The following is a 19311-nucleotide window of genomic DNA, read 5'->3' as shown; positions in this document are numbered from 1 at the left end:
CAGGAGGTGAATGCAAATTTCCCTTCCCCGATTATGTGAAAACCCAGCCCTTTGAAGCCTTTGAAGGCTCAAGGACAAAGTCCCAAGCTATATAAGGGAAAGAGTTATTCATGGGGTGTGAGTTCTAAGCTAAGGCTGTTAACTGGTAAACCCTTTGTGGGCTTTGAACTGATCACACACCCCACCTTCCCTGCCCCAGTTCATAGCCTTCGAAGAGGAAGCAAAGCACAGATGCTGGCCTGTTTTAATTTATGCCCCTTTCTTTTGGACCCGCTTAGGCTGGATTTCCACTTCCAAATCACATGCATCGATTCCGTGGGTGCTCTGGAGCTAGAGCACCCACGCGAAAAAAAGGTGGGTGCTGAGCACCCACTGACAGCCCCCCTGATCAGCACCTCCCCCTCCCTCCCAACACTTCCCACCCCCTGCAATCAGCTGTTCCACGGTGTGCAGGAGGTCCTGGGAGGAAGGGGAGGAGCAGGGGAAGGAAGAGGTGGGGGAGGGAGAGGAATGGGGGTGGGAAGAGGCGAGGCGGGGTGGAGGCTTGGGGGAAGAGGTGGAGAGAGGGCGGGGTCCGGGGTGGAGCAGGGGTTGAGCACCCATTGGGAACTAAAAAGTCAGCGCCTATATTCCAAATGATACTTATTTGGCTTGACTAATCCCTTGAACCTTTCAGAGTAGCAGCCGTGTTAGTCTGTATTCGCAAAAAGAAGAGGAGTACTTGTGGCACCTTAGAGACTAACCAATTTATTTGAGCATGAGCTTTCGTGAGCTACAGCTCACTTCATCGGATGCATACTGTGGAAAGTGTAGAAGATCTTTTTATATACACACAAAGCATGAAACAATACCTCCTCCCACCCCACTCTCCTGCTGGTAATAGCTTATCTAAAGTGATCACTCTCCTTACAATGTGTATGATAATCAAGGTGGGCCATTTCCAGCACAAATCCAGGGTTTAACAAGAACGTCTGGGGGGGGGGGGGAAGGGGGTAGGAAAAAACAAGGGGAAATAGGTTACCTTGCATAATGACTTAGCCACTCCCAGTCTCTATTCAAGCCTAAGTTAATTGCATCCAATTTGCAAATGAATTCCAATTCAACCGTTTCTCACTGGAGTCTGGATTTGAAGTTTTTTTGTTGTAATATAGCAACTTTAATGTCTGTAATCGCGTAACCAGAGAGATTGAAGTGTTCTCTGACTGGTTTACGAATGTTATAATTCTTGATGAATTATAACATTCATAAACCAGTCGGAGAATACTTTGGATACTTTAGATAATAGCTAATGCTCCCCAGGTCTTCACTAATCCCCAGTGACTAGAGGCGGAGATTTTGGGAGCCGTGGGAGAGTTGGAATGGGATCTTGGATTGCAGTCGCAAATTTACTTGCTTTCACGTCCACAAAGAAAGCCCTGATCTCTGCACCCGCCGTGGGACTCCCGGATTACAGTAAACCATTTTTTCTCTTCAGTCACGAGCAGCGGGGAGTGGCCAGCGGTGTCCTATTGCAGTACCTAGGGGATCGCCCACACCCCATAGCTTACGATTCCATACAATTAGACCCTGTCATTCGGGGATCAGTCTCCTGTGTGCGGTCCACAGCCGCTGCGGCCCTTATGGTGGACCGGTCACACCCTATTGTTCTGGGGCACCCTCTGACTGTCTGGGTCCCCCACGAGGTTGAGGTTCTCTTAAAACACCATACAACACAGGGGCTGTCTCTGCTGTGGGCACACAAATACAAGTGGATTCTGCTGGCCGCTGACAACATCACCTTTTGCCGCTGCAATGTCCTCAACCCTGCTACACTGACACCCCTTCCGGAGGATGGCACGCCTCACCATGTATGTATGGACGTCGTCACTGAGAGCGGTAAGCCTCGCCCGGATTTATGCGACCTCCCTCTGAAAAACCCGGACCTGTCCCTTTTTACCGATGGCTCCTCCTTCTATCTGGAGGGCCAGCGGGTATTTGGCTATTCCATCACTACTCAAACAACCGTTGTAGAAGCAGCCCCCCTTCCACCTTCCTTTAGTGCTCAGGGCGCGGAATTACACGCTCTTAGTAGGGCTTGCTTGTTGTCTGTTGGGAAATCTGTTACCGTGTATACAGACGGTATACAAGCCTATCTCCTTGCAAACCGGGGGGGGGGGGAGGGGAAGGGGTGTTGCGCTCTTGTGTCTTTGTGAATCAACACCGCAGGGTGAAAACCGATATCCACACCCTTATGCAGCAGGCCACCTCGCTTCACTGTGTCACCCTCGACGACACCAGCACCGGATTCCATGATGCCTGGAGCTGGCTCACCTCCTGGCTGCCAGACTTGGGGAAGGTGTATTTTGTACCTCATTCTTATGGCTGTTTCTGTTTTTGTATTATTCTTTGTATGCCTACAATGCTGTGGTATGTGCTGCTGACAAATTTTAATCTTGCATCGAGGTTATTCTGCCCCAATATAGTTTACTGATGTAACCCTTCTGCCTGTCAGAGTTGGCAGCAACAAGGGCCGGGTTCAGTATCTGGGGGTTCCATTCCAATAACACAATGCAAACCGGCTCGAGCCCCCACCCAGTGACCTGGGACAAATATATACCACCCCCGCTGGGCACCTCCAAGAGGCAATACTTCCTCTCTCGCAAGCACCTAGTCTGAGTGTAGCAAAAAGCCTTTTAATAACAGAGAGAAACAATGTGGCATTATGTTGGGGAAACACCATCAACAGGATTCATAACACAACCCATGAGCAAAAAACCCACCCAAGCAAATTGGGATGTGTCCTTTCCCTTTGGTTCTTGAGTCCAGCAACCCAAAATCACCCGAAGTCCCAAAAGTCCAATGACCCCAAAGTCTCTGTCCCTGGTCAGGGCAGCCCCAGAGTTCAAAAGTTTATCTGCAGAGTTTTACCTCCCAACCTGGGTGGAGATTGCGGGGGGGGGGGGGGGGGGGGGTTAAGGGGCACCTTACGTGGTCCAAAGCTGATGGCCCCACCTCTCCATAGGGCTCCGCTCTGCCAGCCGCCCCATGAGCTGCTCTAGGCATCCGACAAACTGCTCTGCTCCACCAGCCGCTCTGCTCCGCTCGCCGTCCCGCAAACTGCTCCACCATGTATCTTCAGGCTCCCCCACTACTTAACACAACGCTCAGCGATTTCAGCTCTTAGTCAGTTCAGCTCTTTGGTGGTTTCAGCTTGTAGCAGGGGAGCCTCAGTGCTGGTGCACCATTAGCCCAAAGTGAATTCAGCTCAGCAGCCTGTGACTAGACTCCTTATGAAATCAACATTAGCTCTGATATACCACAGTGGAGAGAGGAGGAAGTGCAATTAGCACTAAAGACCCTCACCAGGGGGCTCATGCCACCAAATATTAATACCTGTCCCCAGCCTCTCTCAATTCACAGAGTTTTGTAATCATAGAATTTCAGGGTTGGAAGGGACCCAGGAGGTCATCTAGTCCAACCCCCTACTCAAAGCAGGACAAATCCCCAATTTTTGCTCCAATCCCTAAATAGCCCCCTCAAGGATTGAACTCACAACCCTGAGTTTAGCAGGCCAATGCTCAAACCACTGAGCTATCCCTCCCCCATGTCCCTTGCCTAGCGAGTGCTACTTAGTTGATGGCGAGTCCCGCCATCATAACAAAAGGCCAAGTACAGTTCCACTGTCCTTGATTCCCATAATCAGGGTAATAACAATTTATTCTTCCTGCCCCAATAACAGAGACACTGGGGATCCCACAGCAGCCAAAGTGACCATTTGGGCAGCTATGGCCTCATTCTAGGCAGGGTGGATGTGCCTATGCAAATGAGATCAGTCTCTGAAGTTCTTTTCCACAACTTGCCACACCTCTCCACCAGATGTCAGAGTGGAGCTCATCCTGACTCTGCTTACACTGACGTACATAAGAAAAGGAGGGACTGTTAGGGGAAATCCTGTTAGGGGAAGATCCTGGGAACTACAGGCCAGTCAGCCTCACCTCAGTCCCTGGAAAAATCATGGAGCAGGTCCTCAAAGAATCAATCCTGAAGCACTTGCATGAGAGGAAAGTGATCAGGAACAGCCAGCATGGATTCACCAAGGGAAGGTCATGCCTGACTAATCTAATCGCCTTTTATGATGAGATTACTGGTTCTGTGGATGAAGGGAAAGCAGTGGATGTATTGTTTCTTGACTTTAGCAAAGCTTTTGACACGGTCTCCCATAGTATTCTTGTCACCAAGTTAAGGAAGTATGGGCTGGATGAATGCACTATAAGGTGGGTAGAAAGCTGGCTAGATTGTCGGGCTCAACGGGTAGTGATCAATGGCTCCATGTCTAGTTGGCAGCCGGTATCAAGTGGAGTGCCCCAAGGGTCGGTCCTGGGGCCGGTTTTGTTCAATATCTTCATAAATGATCTGGAGGATGGTGTGGATTGCACTCTCAGCAAATTTGCGGATGATACTAAACTGGGAGGAGTGGTAGATACGCTGGAGGGGAGGGATAGGATACAGAAGGACCTAGACCAATTGGAAGATTGGGCCAAAAGGAATCTGATGAGGTTCAATAAGGATAAGTGCAGGGTCCTGCACTTAGGATGGAAGAACCCAATGCACAGCTACAGACTAGGTACCGAATGGCTAGGCAGCAGTTCTGCGGAAAAGGACCTAGGGGTGACAGTGGACGAGAAGCTGGATATGAGTCAGCAGTGTGCCCTTGTTGCCAAGAAGGCCAATGGCATTTTGGGATGTATAAGTAGGGGCATAGCGAGCAGATCGAGGGACGTGATCGTTCCCCTCTATTCGACATTGGTGAGGCCTCATCTGGAGTACTGTGTCCAGTTTTGGGCCCCACACTTCAAGAAGGATGTGGATAAATTGGAGAGAGTCCAGCGAAGGGCAACAAAAATGATTAGGGGACTGGAACACATGAGTTATGAGGAGAGGCTGAGGGAGCTGGGATTGTTTAGCCTGCAGAAGAGAAGAATGAGGGGGGATTTGATAGCTGCTTTCAACTACCTGAAAGGGGGTTCCAAAGAGGATGGCTCTAGACTGTTCTCAATGGTAGCAGATGACAGAACGAGGAGTAATGGTCTCAAGTTGCAGTGGGGGAGGTTTAGATTGGATATTAGGAAAAACTTTTTCACTAAGAGGGTGGTGAAACACTGGAATGAGTTACCTAGGGAGGTGGTAGAATCTCCTTCCTTAGAGGTTTTTAAGGTCAGGCTTGACAAAGCCCTGGCTGGGACGATTTAACTGGGAATTGGTCCTGCTTTGAGCAGGGGGTTGGACTAGATGACCTTCTGGGGTCCCTTCCAACCCTGATATTCTATGATTCTATGATTCTATGAAATCAACCTAGTTAGTATATGTGACTCCATTTTGGGTTTCCTCTTGGCCATTAACTAGAAGCGAGCACATTACGTACCAAGGGAGGATCCGTCAAGGTGGACAGCTGGACAGTTTCAAGATAAGGGAAACAAAGGAGACAGGAACCAGCCGACATGCCTGAAATAGTTCCTAATTCAGCTTTTTTGCATGGGAAAGGTGGCTGCAGGGGATTGGTAATAGATAAGGAGATGGCCTGTTTATTGGTTTAGGCCCCCCCGAGGCACACAGGCACGATGTTTTGCCAACAGTATATAATCTTTGTGTAACCTGTAATCTGGGACCCATTCTGCTTAACAGAACGGTACCACACTCGAGTGCAATAAACCTACCAACTTTGAGACACTCTGCAGTCTGTCTTTATTTGGTTGCCTCAGCCTAGAAGTGAACTGTACGTGTCCTAACAAGAATAATTTGTAACGATGGCTATTAGCTAGGATGGGCAGGGATGATGACCCCAGTCTCTGTTTGCCAGTAGTTGGGAATGGATCACTGGATGATTACCAGTTCTGTTCATTTCCTCTGGGACACCTACCATTGGCCACTGTCAGAAGACAGGATACTGGACTAGATGGACCTTTGGTCTGACCCAGTGTGGCCGTTCTTATGTTTCTCATGTTCTTATGCTCTATAGAGCATGGGCCGTATAAGTGGGTTTGTCTACACATCCTTTAGCTTGAAGTCTGTGTTACATTTTACAGTTCATTTCTGCTCCCCATCCAGTTCTGAGTTGAATGGCAGAAGCTGCTTCCTTTGGCAGAAACAGAGAAGACATAGCTGGCTGGGTCAAGTGAGCTCAGCACAGTTGTGAGGAGAAGGGGAAAGCCAGCATCAGCAAGTGGGGGCTAATCAAGTAAAAAGCAGAATTAGCCAGGGAGGGGAAGGGGAAGCTGAGAGGAGGCAGAACCCAGGGAGGCCAGTTAGTGCCTGGCTGAACCAGGTGAGGTGTGTGTGAGCCTGACAGCACCCACACCTGAGTGCTGAACCCAGCAGGTCTCAGCTAAGAAGCCTGGTGCCAGCGAAGTCAGCACCAGCCCAGGCCCCCCCGGCAAGGGGAGGGACAGGATTATGTTATGGATATTCATGCAGCATGGTTCACAGGGCACTGCAGAGCGACAGAGGGGATGGGACCCTGCTTTGGAATGAGGCTAAGAGCAGGTCTAGCTGCTGGGTTCCTCCAGCATCACCCTCGCTACTATCAACCTCGCTGAGACCGTAGAAACTAGGAGACCCGGTGTTGCTGGGTTGAGACTCCTCTGCCCCTATTCTTGCTTCCTCCAGGGACAGCAATTCCAAGTGCACAGGGTGCTGTGAGCAGCACCGGGCAGCGTCCATACAGAATTGGTCTCTCCTTTGGCTTGGTCTCCCTTCCCTGTTTTATTGTGTCCTTATTCACAGGCAGCACGAGCTGCAGTGAACACAGCTGGAGAACCAGGGGCCAGCCATGGCTGCTACCAACCTGACACCTTCAAACCCTGCCATGTTCCTGCTGCTGGGCATCCCCAGGCTGGAAGAAGCTCACGTTTGGATCTCGGTGCCCATGTGAACGATGTACTTGGTGATCATCGTCAGGAACTGCGCTATTCTCCTAGCCATCGCCACAGAGCCAGCCCTGCACCGACCCATGTGCTATTTCCTCTGCATGCTGGTAGCCATCGACCTGGGAGCTTCCACCTGCACCCTGCTGAAATTGCTCTGCATCTTCTGGTTTCAGGCCAGGAAGATCAATGCCGGGGCCTGCTTGGCCCAGATGTTCTTCATTCACTCCCTCTCCATGATGGAGTCGTCTGTGCTGTTGGCCATGGCCCTGGATCACTACGTGGCCATCTGTGCTCCCTTGGGCTACACCTCTGTCTTCACCGGCCGCCTCGTTGCCAAACTGGGCGTGGCGGCCATAGCCAGGGGGGCGCTGCTCATGAGCCCCTGCCCCTTTCTGATTAAAAGGATGTCCTTCTGCTGGACCAACGTCATCCCACACACTTACTGCGAGCACATGGCTAAAGTGAAGCTGGCCTGTGGAGACACCAGCATTAATCATGCCTACGGCCTCAGTGTGGCATTGCGAGTCATAGGTGGGGACCTGCTGTTTATCGGTCTGTCCTATTTCCTGATTGTCCGTGCTGTTCTGCACCTCTCGTGCTGGGAGGCCTGGCTCAAGGCCTTTGGTACCTGCAGCTCCCACATCTGTGTCATCCTGATCTCCTACACCCCGGCCCTCTTCTCCTTCTTCACACACCGCTTTGGCCACCATGTGGCTCCCCCTATCCACATCATCCTGGCCAACCTCTACCTCCTGTTCCCAGCCATGTTGAACCCCATCGTGTACGGGGTGAGGACCAGGGATATCCGGGAGCGAGTGCTCAGGGTGATCCTGCAGAGCACAGGTACCCCCAAACCTAGGCCCGACAGGGGCTCCATCCTCCAAAGGCCACCCAGCCAGTTCCCCCAGGCAGAGATTCCTGTGCACGCGGTGCTCCCTCCCAGGGGCCTCGTCTCAGGGTCTGTAAAGCAATAACTTCCTATGGCTCCCTGATAGATTGCACCAGCCAGGAGGGGCCCATATTCCGGCTGCGAGGCACGGCAGCCCTGAGTTCTCCCAGCGCCACAGAGAGTGAACCTGTCTGGGACTCCAGGGGAGAAGCCATTGCCTCTGATTCCCACCTTGACCCGGAGACAGTCCCAGGGCCATAGGCACAGCATGGGAGACTGTATCCTGGAAAGCAGTGACTGAAAAGGACTTACGTCAGCATGGGCAAGCAATTCGACATGAGTTCCCAGTGGGATGCTGTGGAACAAAGGGCTAATGTGGCATTTAGGTATATAAATTGCAGAAGCGAGAAGGAGCAGGGAGGTGATTTGCACATCTGTAGGGGGCTTCGGTGATGGATACTGCATCCAGTTCTGCATCCAGTCCATATTTTACAGAGCTGGTGATAAATTTGAGAGGGGAAGAAAAGAGCCACAAAAATTATTTGAGGGCCTATATAGCAAGAGACTTAAAAAGCTCAACCTTTTAGCTTATCGAACAGGAGACTGAGAGGGGACTTGATTACACTGTGTAAAGACCTTCTTGGGGAGAAAATCCTAAATACTAACGGGCTCTGTAATCTAGTGGAGAAAGGCAGAACAAGAACTCATGGCTGGAAGCTGAAGCCAGACAAATTTAAATTAGAAATAAGGCATAATTTTTAAATAGTGAGGCACTTAACCATGGAACAGTCAACCAAGGGAGGTTTGGTGCATTCCCCAGCTCTTGTTGTCTCCAGATCAAGGCTTAGCTACCTTCCTGGAAAATACTCTTCAATCAAACACAAGTTACTGGGCTCAATGTAAGCGTAACTGGGTGAAAGTCTGTGGCCTGTGTTAGGATATAGATATTCAGGCCTGTCTGTAAAGGCCTATACTCTAAGAATTTAGGTGTATTCTTATCACTTGGCTAGTGATAGAGGTATAAAAGAAAGAATCAAAACCACTGTCTGCCAGTGTAAGGGCCTTCTCTTACTGTGACAGTTTGTGGCCCTGTGCTTAGGCTAAGGCCTTTGGCTAAGCAGCAGAGGCAGCCATAAGCTGGGAAGCGAAGGGTCACATCCTCACATTCCAAACTAGTCACATTGAAATAAGGTGCTATTGGGCTGTTAGGCACTATCAGGACAGGATTGTATTCCTATCACCTCCAGAGAAAGGGAAGTGCCTAGAAAATGTAAAAGGAAACTTAGTTTGATAGCATCCTGTCTGGCAAGAACTCACTTATCAATAGCTGGGATGTGAAATCCTCACTTCTGTATTGTCTTGTCATTATAGTTCCCACTTTGCTATTGTTTGTCTGTATAATCTCTGTCTGGTTCTGTGATTGTTCCTGTCTGCTGTATAATTAATTTTGCTGGGTGTAAACTAATTAAGGTGGTGGGATATAATTGGTTACATAATCATGTTACAATATGTTAGGATTGGTTAGTTAAATTTCAGGAAAATGATTGGTTAAGGTATAGCTAAGCAGAACTCAAGTTTTACTATATAATCTGTAGTCAATGAGGAAGTGACTGGGGTGTGGGGGGGTGGGTGTGTGAGATGGGAACAGGGAATGGGGGTAAGAAAATTGGAATCATGTTTTGCTAAAGGGGGAGATGGGAACAAGGAATGGGGGTAAGAAAATTGGAATCATGTTTTGCTAAAGGGGGAAATGGGAACAGGGAATGGGAGTAAGGAAGTTGGAATCATGCTTGGCTAAGGGCAGGAATGGGAACAGGGACATAGGTGTAAGGCTCTGTGGTGTCAGAGCTGGGAAGGAGGATACTAAGGAAGGAAACTGGAATCATGGAAGCTGGAAGTTCACCCCAATAAACATCAAATTGTTTGCACCTTTGGACTTCGGGTATTGTTGCTCTCTGTTCATGTGAGAAGGACCAGGGAAGTAAGTGGGTGAAGGAATAAGCCCCCTAACATGTTGGTGCCGGTGACTCGGATGCATCGCATTGGATAGGTGAGTGGCAGCCTGTAAGTCCCCCTCCCCAACAGTCCGCGCAGCTGCTTGGAGGGGGTATCGCGAACTCTCGTGATGGTAGTTGCGGGTTCTGGCAAGCCAGGGTAAAGGATTTTTTGGATAAATGGATAAGGGAGGACCAGGGCCCATACCAGGTACAGGGGTCAACCTGGGATAAGATTAAAAAGGAAATGGAGGAAGTGTTAGGGGACCCAGAGGTATGGGGGGTGGCTGAGGAGCCCACCCTCCTTGGTATATGGGTAGGGGAAGAAGGTCCCTGCCCATCGGGACTGAATGCCTCCCAGGGAAAAGAGGCACTTCAGTCTGCTTGAGAGGTTTGAAGTAAGGGCAGCATTATGGGAAGCTGCCAGAAATCTTTCAAGTTTGGTGCTGCTTCAGCAAGGGCTGCTGAAGGGTTGTAAATTAGTTAGGGGTAGTGAAAGATGATTTGGCACAAAAGGGTTTAAGGTCAAAATCAGAGTTAACAGACCACCTTTAGAGACTGGATCTGAGACTTGGTCCTGGGGGAGTGGAGGAAAAAAAAAAAATAAAATAAAAGTTTCAAAGTGCAACCTGCCTTTCCACACTCTTTTGTTTTTCTGAAGTTTTAATGGAGGGTACTTTGGATACTTATGTGAGATGTCAAGAAGGAAGTTTTTGTTTAATGATAAAACCCAGTTATATACATGTAACTGTATGTGCAACTCTGTGCAGTCACATTGGATGGAAGCTTGGTAATTAAATTATCCAAGGGGGTCAGGTAGAGTGGCTACTCCCACCACTATGCTTCTGTCCACAGAAGCCTTTATAGCTATTCTGAGGAAAAATGGGCCCTTTTCCCACAGAAATGGTCTATAGGGGACTGCTGCAGGCAGCAGGTAGAGAGACAATCTAATCAAAATTATTTGACTTTTGGGTAATGTAATCAAAATCACTAAAGGATGGAAGGGGTTTCTACTGGAACTTAACTTGGCTGCCCCTGGTTGTGTCTAGTTGTACAAGATGGAAGTGTAATTGGGGTACAGTTGTGTAAAAAAGAGTAATCACAGTGCAAGGGATGTTAGGCAAAACAGAATTTTGTGTGTGTGTGCACAGGTAAAAGAAAAGGAAAAGGGGAGGAATGATGGGAACACTGAGCCTTGGGATGGCTCTGGGGGATCAGATTGTTGCTTTGGTGGGTTCTGCATGAAAACTCTGTAGGCATGGGGGAGGCAGTTATACCTTGTGTAAAATTAATTTGGCTAATATGATGTTATGGAGGTTAAACTATATGGAAGGAATTTGCATTTTCCCAGGACATGTGCAGTGTATATTGGAAAAGGAGTAAAAGAAATGCAAATAAAACATGGTACTTCATTAAAATCCTAATAGGGCTCCAAAAGGAGCCACAATAGGTTGTGCTTTCTTTTTCAGATCGCTGTGTTTTGAAGCAGGAGATGAAAGTGGAAAGTGATCAGAACTCTGGTGGAAGTAAAATGCTTCCCTTTTAAGACAGTGTCTGAGCTGCTAACAGCTTTGGATCCAAAAGCAAGCTAGTAAGCCTCTGTGTGTAAATGCAAATTAAATAGCTGATGGGCACAAAGGAGCTGCAAATAACTGAATACATCTGGTCAGCAAACAAGCTACTAGAAGACTCAGATTATGGCCCTTCAGGAAAGGGAGGTGAAAAAAACAAGTCAAGCCTGAAAATAAGGGGGACAGGTTAACCTTAAGGGGTGTGTGTGTGTGTGTGTGTACAGTGCTAAAATCTGAAGCTGTGTCTCAGCTATTACCTGAGAATAAACTTAAAGCTTGGTACAGCAGAGAAACTATTGCAAACTTGGTCTGTTGTACAAGAGGGGAAACTGAGGTACACCATCTCATAAATTTCATAAATGACCAGTGAGTGAGGGAGTTCACTAGCCTGACTATAGAACAAAATAAGGACAGTCTGGAGGTAATTCTTCTGTTTTTCCTGCAAGTAGCAAGGACATTTGTAAAAGAAAGTGGTATTATTATTAAGCAATAATCTGTCCCCACCATGGGGAAGGAAATTGTTTCTTTTGTTTTTCAGACACTCTACAAGCAAGCTGGCGCCAGCGGGAAAAATAACCCCGAATACCATGGATCTATGTTTTGTGTTGTTTGTCTGTGGTGTTTGTCTTGTTGCTAGCATTGTTGTGTTTTAATGAACAGAAAACCTCATGATGTGGGTGGGGGATGGCTTCCAAAGGCTGGCCTTGGGGGGGAAGATGTGTATGGGAATGCAAATTCTCAACTAGGAGGCCAGCACCTGTGTAATAGCTACCATGATACCTGGAAATGGAATGGCAACTAAGGTGGCCCCCACAAGCCCTATGGAAATAATGAGAAGGGGAGGAGCTCACTGGAAATCAATGGGGGTGTGTGTAAAATAGTGTAAATTAATAGAAGATGTTTGGATGTGCCCCTTTCTTATGACTATAGAGGAGCGGGATCAATGGCCTATGCAAGGGGTGGACAATTGGGTGTACTGTGTATAAGGTGTTTTGCTGGGAATGTACATATTACTGGGGGCACAATTACACCAGCCCATAACCAAACTATACCCATCTACATGCTGCTATATGGACTTTGGTGCACAAATGGATCTGTGAATCTTATTGCTGTGAATAAGCCAGGGCTTACTGCCTGATTCCATACCAAGTGGTCAAGCTGGTTTGGACAATATCCCATTTCTCTGTGAACATTCAATGGACTTGTGATATGGACAAAAGCATACAAAACTTGAAGGAGCAGCTTGTTGCAACTGCCAGCAACTGGACACAAGATCGTGACCCCATCGAAGGAGGAGAGGCAGTATTTTGGGGGTGTCTCGGATGTTGGACCATACTGCAGTGGTCAGGACTCAGTGTTGCTGTGGATTTTGTATTGTTAACTGTACTTGTGTTACGTTGCATAGGGAGATAACCTATTAGGAATGTAATAAGCCCTCCAAACCCTGCAGTGTACTAGATAACCCGGACCCAACCTTCTCAGGCCCACTCTAATGGGAAGTCTGGAACACTAATTGGAATAGGTGTGGTATGCCCGTATGAGAGAAGGTGCAGGGCACAATACTACACAAGGGGCAGTGGGACAAATGGAATATCGACACCTTCCACCTTGATGCCTGGCCCTATCAGGAAATGTGTCGCCATATGTCCTATGCTTTTCCAGGGATACCTGGGCAGGAGGATCCCAAAAGAAAAAGAAAAAAAAGGGGTGGAGTGTTAGGATATAGATATTCAGGCCTGTCTGTAAAGGCCTATACTCTAAGAATTTAGGTGTATTCTTATCACTTGGCTAGTGATAGAGGTATAAAAGAAAGAATCAAAACCACTGTCTGCCAGTGTAAGGGCCTTCTCTTACTGTGACAGTTTGTGGCCCTGTGCTTAGGCTAAGGCCTTTGGCTAAGCAGCAGAGGCAGCCATAAGCTGGGAAGCGAAGGGTCACATCCTCACATTCCAAACTAGTCACATTGAAATAAGGTGCTATTGGGCTGTTAGGCACTATCAGGACAGGATTGTATTCCTATCACCTCCAGAGAAAGGGAAGTGCCTAGAAAATGTAAAAGGAAACTTAGTTTGATAGCATCCTGTCTGGCAAGAACTCACTTATCAATAGCTGGGATGTGAAATCCTCACTTCTGTATTGTTTTGGCATTATAGTTCCCACTTTGCTGTTGTTTGTCTGTATAATCTCTGTCTGGTTCTGTGATTGTTCCTGTCTGCTGTATAATTAATTTTGCTGGGTGTAAACTAATTGAGGTGGTGGGATATAATTGGTTACATAATCATGTTACAATATGTTAGGATTGGTTAGTTAAATTTCAGGAAAATGATTGGTTAAGGTATAGCTAAGCAGAACTCAAGTTTTACTATATAATCTGTAGTCAATGAGGAAGTGACTGGGGTGTGGGGGGTGGGGTGGGCATGTGGGTGTGTGAGATGGGAACAGGGAATGGGGGTAAGAAAATTGGAATCATGTTTTGCTAAAGGGGGAGATGGGAACAGGGAATGGGGGTAAGAAAATTGGAATCATGTTTTGCTAAAGGGGGAAATGGGAACAGGGAATGGGAGTAAGGAAGTTGGAATCATGCTTGGCTAAGGGCAGGAATGGGAACAGGGACACAGGTGTAAGGCTCTGTGGTGTCAGAGCTGGGAAGGAGGATACTAAAGAAGGAAACTGGAATCATGCTTGCTGGAAGTTCACCCCAATAAACATCGAATTGTTTGCACCATTGGACTTCGGGTATTGTTGCTCTCTGTTCATGTGAGAAGGACCAGGGAAGTAAGTGGGTGAAGGAATAAGCCCCCTAACAGCCTGTGCTATACAGGAGGCCAGATTGGATGATCTAATGGTCCCTTCTGGCCCTAAACTCTATGAATCCATGAAGCAGTGGCCCAGCATGAATCCACCCCACCTGCTACATGGGCAAAACACATCACAGCAGGAGGCACTTGGTTCTGCATTCAAAGGGAGGCAGCCCGATGCCTTCCTCACATGCATGTCAGCCCCAAGCATAACTGCTCCTGCTCCGATATCCTCTCCCTCCTTTCATCACTCTGAATTCACTCGTGTTTGTGACAAAGCGGGAATTTTCTATCATATTTTTTATTAATCCTATATGTTCCTCAGTTTCCCCTACGTGCTGCATGGTGACCTAGGGGATGGAATAGGGTTGTTTGTCTTCAGGGCAGGCTGAGACACAGGTGTGAATGGTGCCTAGTTGTCCGGGACTTGGACCCCATAACAATGGAGCTTTTGGATATATCTACACAGCAATTAGATACCTGCAGCTGGCCTGTGCCAGCCAACTCAGGCTTGCAGGACTGTTTCATTGTCCTCTTCATTTACCTCTTTCCCAATTTTTGCAATTCCTGCAAACTTGATCAGGGATGATTTTATATTTGTTTCCAGGTCATTGATAAAAGTATTACATAGCATAGGGTTAAAAACTGATCCTTACAGGACCCCACTAGAAAAATACCTACTCAGTGATGATTTCCCATTACATTTTGAGACCTATGTATTAGCCAGTTTTGAATTAATTGAATGTGCATCATGTTGATTTTGTATTTTTAATTTTTTATCAAAATGTCATGCAGCACCAAGTCAACTGCCTTACAGAAGTCTAAGTATATTACACTGGCATTATTACCTTTCTCAACCAAACAGTTAATCTTGTTTTAAAAAAATCTAAGAGACTTGACAAGAGTAACTGTCTCAAGTTGCAGTGAGGGAGGTTTAGGTTGGATATTAGGAAAAACTTTTTCACTAGGAGGGTGATAAAGCACTGGAATGGGTTCCCTAGGGAGGTGGTGGAATCTCCATCTTTAGAGGTTAAGGTGAGGCTTGACAAAGCCCTGGCTGGGATGATTTAGTGGGGGATTGGTCCTGCTTTAAGCAGGGGCTTGGACTAGATGATCTCCTGAGGTCCCTTCTGTCATAAATATAAAGGGAAGGGTAAACCCCTTTAAAATGGAACCAGTCCCAGAACCGGAACCAGTAGAACAACCAGCACCAGACCCATTGCGAACACTGAATCCAGTACTTGCAACCTGAACACAAGAGGGCCCCACCAAACCTGAACCGGCAGCAGCCCATAACCCTACACAAGAGGCTCAGCCGGAGCCTGAACCCCAACATAGTGTCCCATCGGAGAGCGGTTCAGTCAACGGAAACAGCCCCATCCCCTACATCGCTTCCAGAGGGACCAAACATCGGTCCACAATCCCATGACGAACTGATGTCTCCAGCATCAAGGGAACAGTTCCAGACCGAACAGGAAGCAGATGAAAGCCTCCAGAGAGCTTGGACGGCAGCATGGAGCAACCCACCGCCTCTCAGCTCTTCTAATCGATCCAGGTTTGTTGTAGAAAGAGTACTTTTATACAAGGAAACTCTTTCTGGTGGACACCAGGAAGACTGGCATCCTCAGAGACAGTTGGTAGTTCCAACTAAATACTGGGCCAAGCTCTTGAGCTTAGCCCATGATCACCCTACTGGCCATGCTGGGTGAAGAGGACCAAAGACCGTTTGGGGGGAGTCATTCCACTGGGAGGGAATGGGCAAGGATATTTCTACCTATGTCCGGTCTCGTGAAGTATGCCAAAGAGTGGGAAAACCCCAAGACCAGGTCAAAGACCCTCTCCAGCCACTCCCCATCATTGAAGTTCCATTTCAGCAAGTAGCTGTGGATATTCTGGGTCCTTTTCCAAAAAAGACACCCAGAGGAAAGTAGTCCATACTGACTTTCATTGATTTTGCCGATGGCCAGAAGCAGTAGCTCTAAGCAACCCCAGGGCTAAAAGTGTGTGCCAGGCACTAGCAGACATTTTTGCCAGGGTAGGTTGGCCCTCCGACATCCTCACAGATGCAGGGACTAATTCCCTGGCAGAAACTATGGAAAACCGCTGGGAAGCTCATGGGGTAAGTCACTTGGTTGCCACTTCTTACCACCAAACAAATGGCATGGTGGAGAAGTTTAATGGAACTTTGGGGGCCATGATACGTTAATTCATAAATGAGCACTCCAATGATTGGGACCTAGCATTGCAGTAGTTGCTCTTTGCCTACAGAGCTGTACCACATCCCAGTTTAGTGTTTTCCCCATTTGAACATGTATATGGCCGTGAGGTTAAGGGGCCATTACAGTTGGTGAAGCAGCAATGGGAGGGATTTACACCTTCTCCAGGAACTAATATTCTGGACTTCGTAACCAACCTACAAAACACCCTCCGAACCTCTTTAGCCCTTGCTAAAGAAAACTTACAGAATGCTCAAAAAGAGCAAAGCGCCTGGTATGATAAACATACCAGAGAGCGTTCCTTTAAAGTAGTAGACCAGGTCATGATCTTAAAGGCGCTCCAGGACCATAAAATGGAAGCATCATGGGAAGGGCCATTCACGGTCCAGGAGCACCTGGGAGCTGTTAATTATCTCATAGCATTCCCCACCTCCAACCGGAAGCCTAAGGTGTACCATATTAATTCTCTAAAGCCCTTTTATTCCAGAGAATTAAAGGTTTGTCAGTTTACAGCCCAGGGAGGAGAAGACGCTGAGTGGCCTGAAGGTGTCTACTACAAAGGGAAAAGTGCTGGTGGTGTGGAAGAGGTGAACCTCTCCATGACCCTTGGGCGTATGCAGTGACAGCAGATCAAGGAGCTGTGCACTACCTACGCGCCAACTTTCTCAGCCACCCAGGACTGACTGAACGGGCATATCTCTCCATTGACACAGGTAATGCTCACCCAATTAAAGTCCAACCTTACCGGGTGTCTCCTCAAGCTAAAACTGCTATAGAACAGGAGATCCAGGATGTTACAGATGGGTGTAAACCGCCCCTCTGGAAGTGCATGGGCATCTCCAGTGGTTCTAGTTCCCAAACCAGATGCAAATGGGGAAATACGTTTTTGCGTGGACTACCGTAAGCTAAATCCTGTAACTCGCCCAGACAACTATCCAATGCCACACACAGATGAACTATTAGAGAAACTGGGACGGGCCCAGTTCATCTCTACCTTGGACTTAAACAAGGGGTACTGGCAAGTACCGCTAGATGAATCCGCCAAGGAAAGGTCAGTCTTCACCACACATCTCGGGCTGTATGAATTTCATGTACTCCCTTTCGGGCTGCGAAATGCACCTGCCACCTTCCAAAGACTTGTAGATGGTCTCCTAGCGGGATTAGGAGAATATGCAGTCGCCTACCTTGATGAAGTGGCCATATTTTCGGATTCCTGGGCAAAACACCTGGAACATCTACAAAGAGTCCTTGAGTGCATAAGGGAGGCAGGACTAACTGTTAAGGCTAAGAAGTGTCAAATAGGCCTCAGAGTGACTTACCTTGGACACCAGGTGGGTCAAGGAACTATCAGCCCCCTACAGGCCAAAGTGGATGCTATCCAAAAGTGGCCTGTCCCAAAGTCAAAGAAACAGGTTCAATCCTTCTTAGGCTTGGCCAATTATTACAGACGATTTGTATCGCAATACAGCCAAATCGCTGCCCCACTGACAGACCTAACCAAAAAGAAACAGCCAAATGCCGTTCAGTGGACCGGAAAGTGTCAGAAGGTCTTTAACCAGCTTAAAGCTACACTCATGTCTGACCCTGTACTAAGGGCCCCAGACTTTGACAAACCGTTCCTAGTAACCACAGATGAGTCCGAGCGTGGTGTGGGAGCAGTTTTAATGCAGAAAGGACCTGATCAAGAATTCTACCCTGTAGTGTTTCTCAGCAAAAAACTGTCTGAGAGGGAAAGCAACTGGTCAGTCAGTGAAAAAGAATGTTACACCATTGTCTATGCCCTGGAAAAGCTACACCCATATGTTTGGGGACGGCATTTCCACCTGCAAACCGACCACAGTGCGCTACAGTGGCTTCATACCACCACGGGAAATAAGAAAAAACTTCTTCGGTGGAGTTTAGCTCTCCAAGATTTTCATGTTGACATCCAACACATCTCAGGAGCTTCTAACAAAGTGGCTGATGCACTCTCCCGTGAAAGTTTCCCAGAATCAACTGGTTAAAATCATCCTTGAGATGCAGAAAATATTGTTAGTTTTATGTACTTAGTAGTATATTTAGAGGTGCATGTGTCTCATTAACTGTTTTTCCTAGAGCTCCAGGAAGAAATCCCAGCCAGCATTTCACCCTAGCTGAGATTTGGGGAGCGAGTCATAAAATAAAGGGAAGGGTAAACCCCTTTAAAATCCTGGCCAGATGAAAACTCCTCTCACCTGTAAAGGGTTAAGAAGCTAAAGGTAACCGCCCTGGCACCTGACCAAAATGACCAATGAGGAGACAAGATACTTTCAAAAGCTGGGAGGAGGGAGAGAAACAAAGGGTCCGTGTCGGTCTGCATGCTGCTTTTGTCGGAGACAGAACAGGAATGGAGTCTTAGAACTTTTAGTAAGTAATCTAGCTAGGTAAGTGTTAGATTATGATTTCTTGAAATGGCTGAGAAAAGAACTGTGCTGAATAGAATGACTATTCCTGTCTGTGTACCTTTTTTGTAACTTAAGGTTTTGCCTAGAGGGATTCTCTATGTTTTGAATCTAATTCCCCTGTAAGGTATCTACCATCCTGATTTTACAGAGGTGATTCCTTTACCTCTATTAAAAGTCTTCTTTTAAGAAAACTGAATGCTTTTTCATTGTTCTAAGATCCAAGGGTTTGGGTCTGTGATCACCTATGCAAATTGGTGAGAATTTTTACCAAACCTTCCCCAGGAAGTGGGGTGCAAGGGTTGGGAGGATTTCTGGGGGGGAGACGTGTCCAAACTACGTTTCCCAGTAAACCCAGTTAAAGTTTGGTGGTGGCAGTGGAAATCCAGGGGCAAAGGATAAAATTAAGTTGTACCTTAGGGAAGTTTTAACCTAAGCTGGTGAAAGTAATCTTAGGAGGTTTTCATGCAGGTCCCCACATCTGTACCCTAGAGTTCAGAGTGGGGAAGGAACCTTGACAC

General features: G+C 47.5%; 1 protein-coding gene and 1 pseudogene across 6 annotated transcripts in view; one reads left to right on the top strand and one right to left on the bottom strand.

Annotated features, from left to right (window-relative positions):
* The window catches only part of LOC140907299 (olfactory receptor 52B2-like), a 31335-nt gene that overhangs the window by 11270 nt on the left and 754 nt on the right, over positions 1 to 19311 (bottom strand). The window contains exon 1 of one of the 6 annotated variants that reach the window (XM_073332915.1): positions 2968 to 3287. The exons of the other annotated variants lie outside the window; for them this stretch is intronic. The gene's annotated coding sequence lies outside the window, so the exon portion shown is untranslated. Of the gene's footprint in view, positions 1 to 2967; positions 3288 to 19311 lie in introns of those variants that run through there. 6 annotated transcript variants of the gene reach the window in all.
* LOC140905581 (olfactory receptor 52P1-like) lies at positions 6626 to 7876 on the top strand (annotated as a pseudogene).

The sequence above is a fragment of the Lepidochelys kempii genome, chromosome 1, assembly GCF_965140285.1.
Source record: "Lepidochelys kempii isolate rLepKem1 chromosome 1, rLepKem1.hap1, whole genome shotgun sequence".
In the NCBI taxonomy this organism is placed as follows: Eukaryota; Metazoa; Chordata; order Testudines; family Cheloniidae; genus Lepidochelys; species Lepidochelys kempii.
This window is presented reverse-complemented; position numbering and strand designations above follow the sequence as displayed.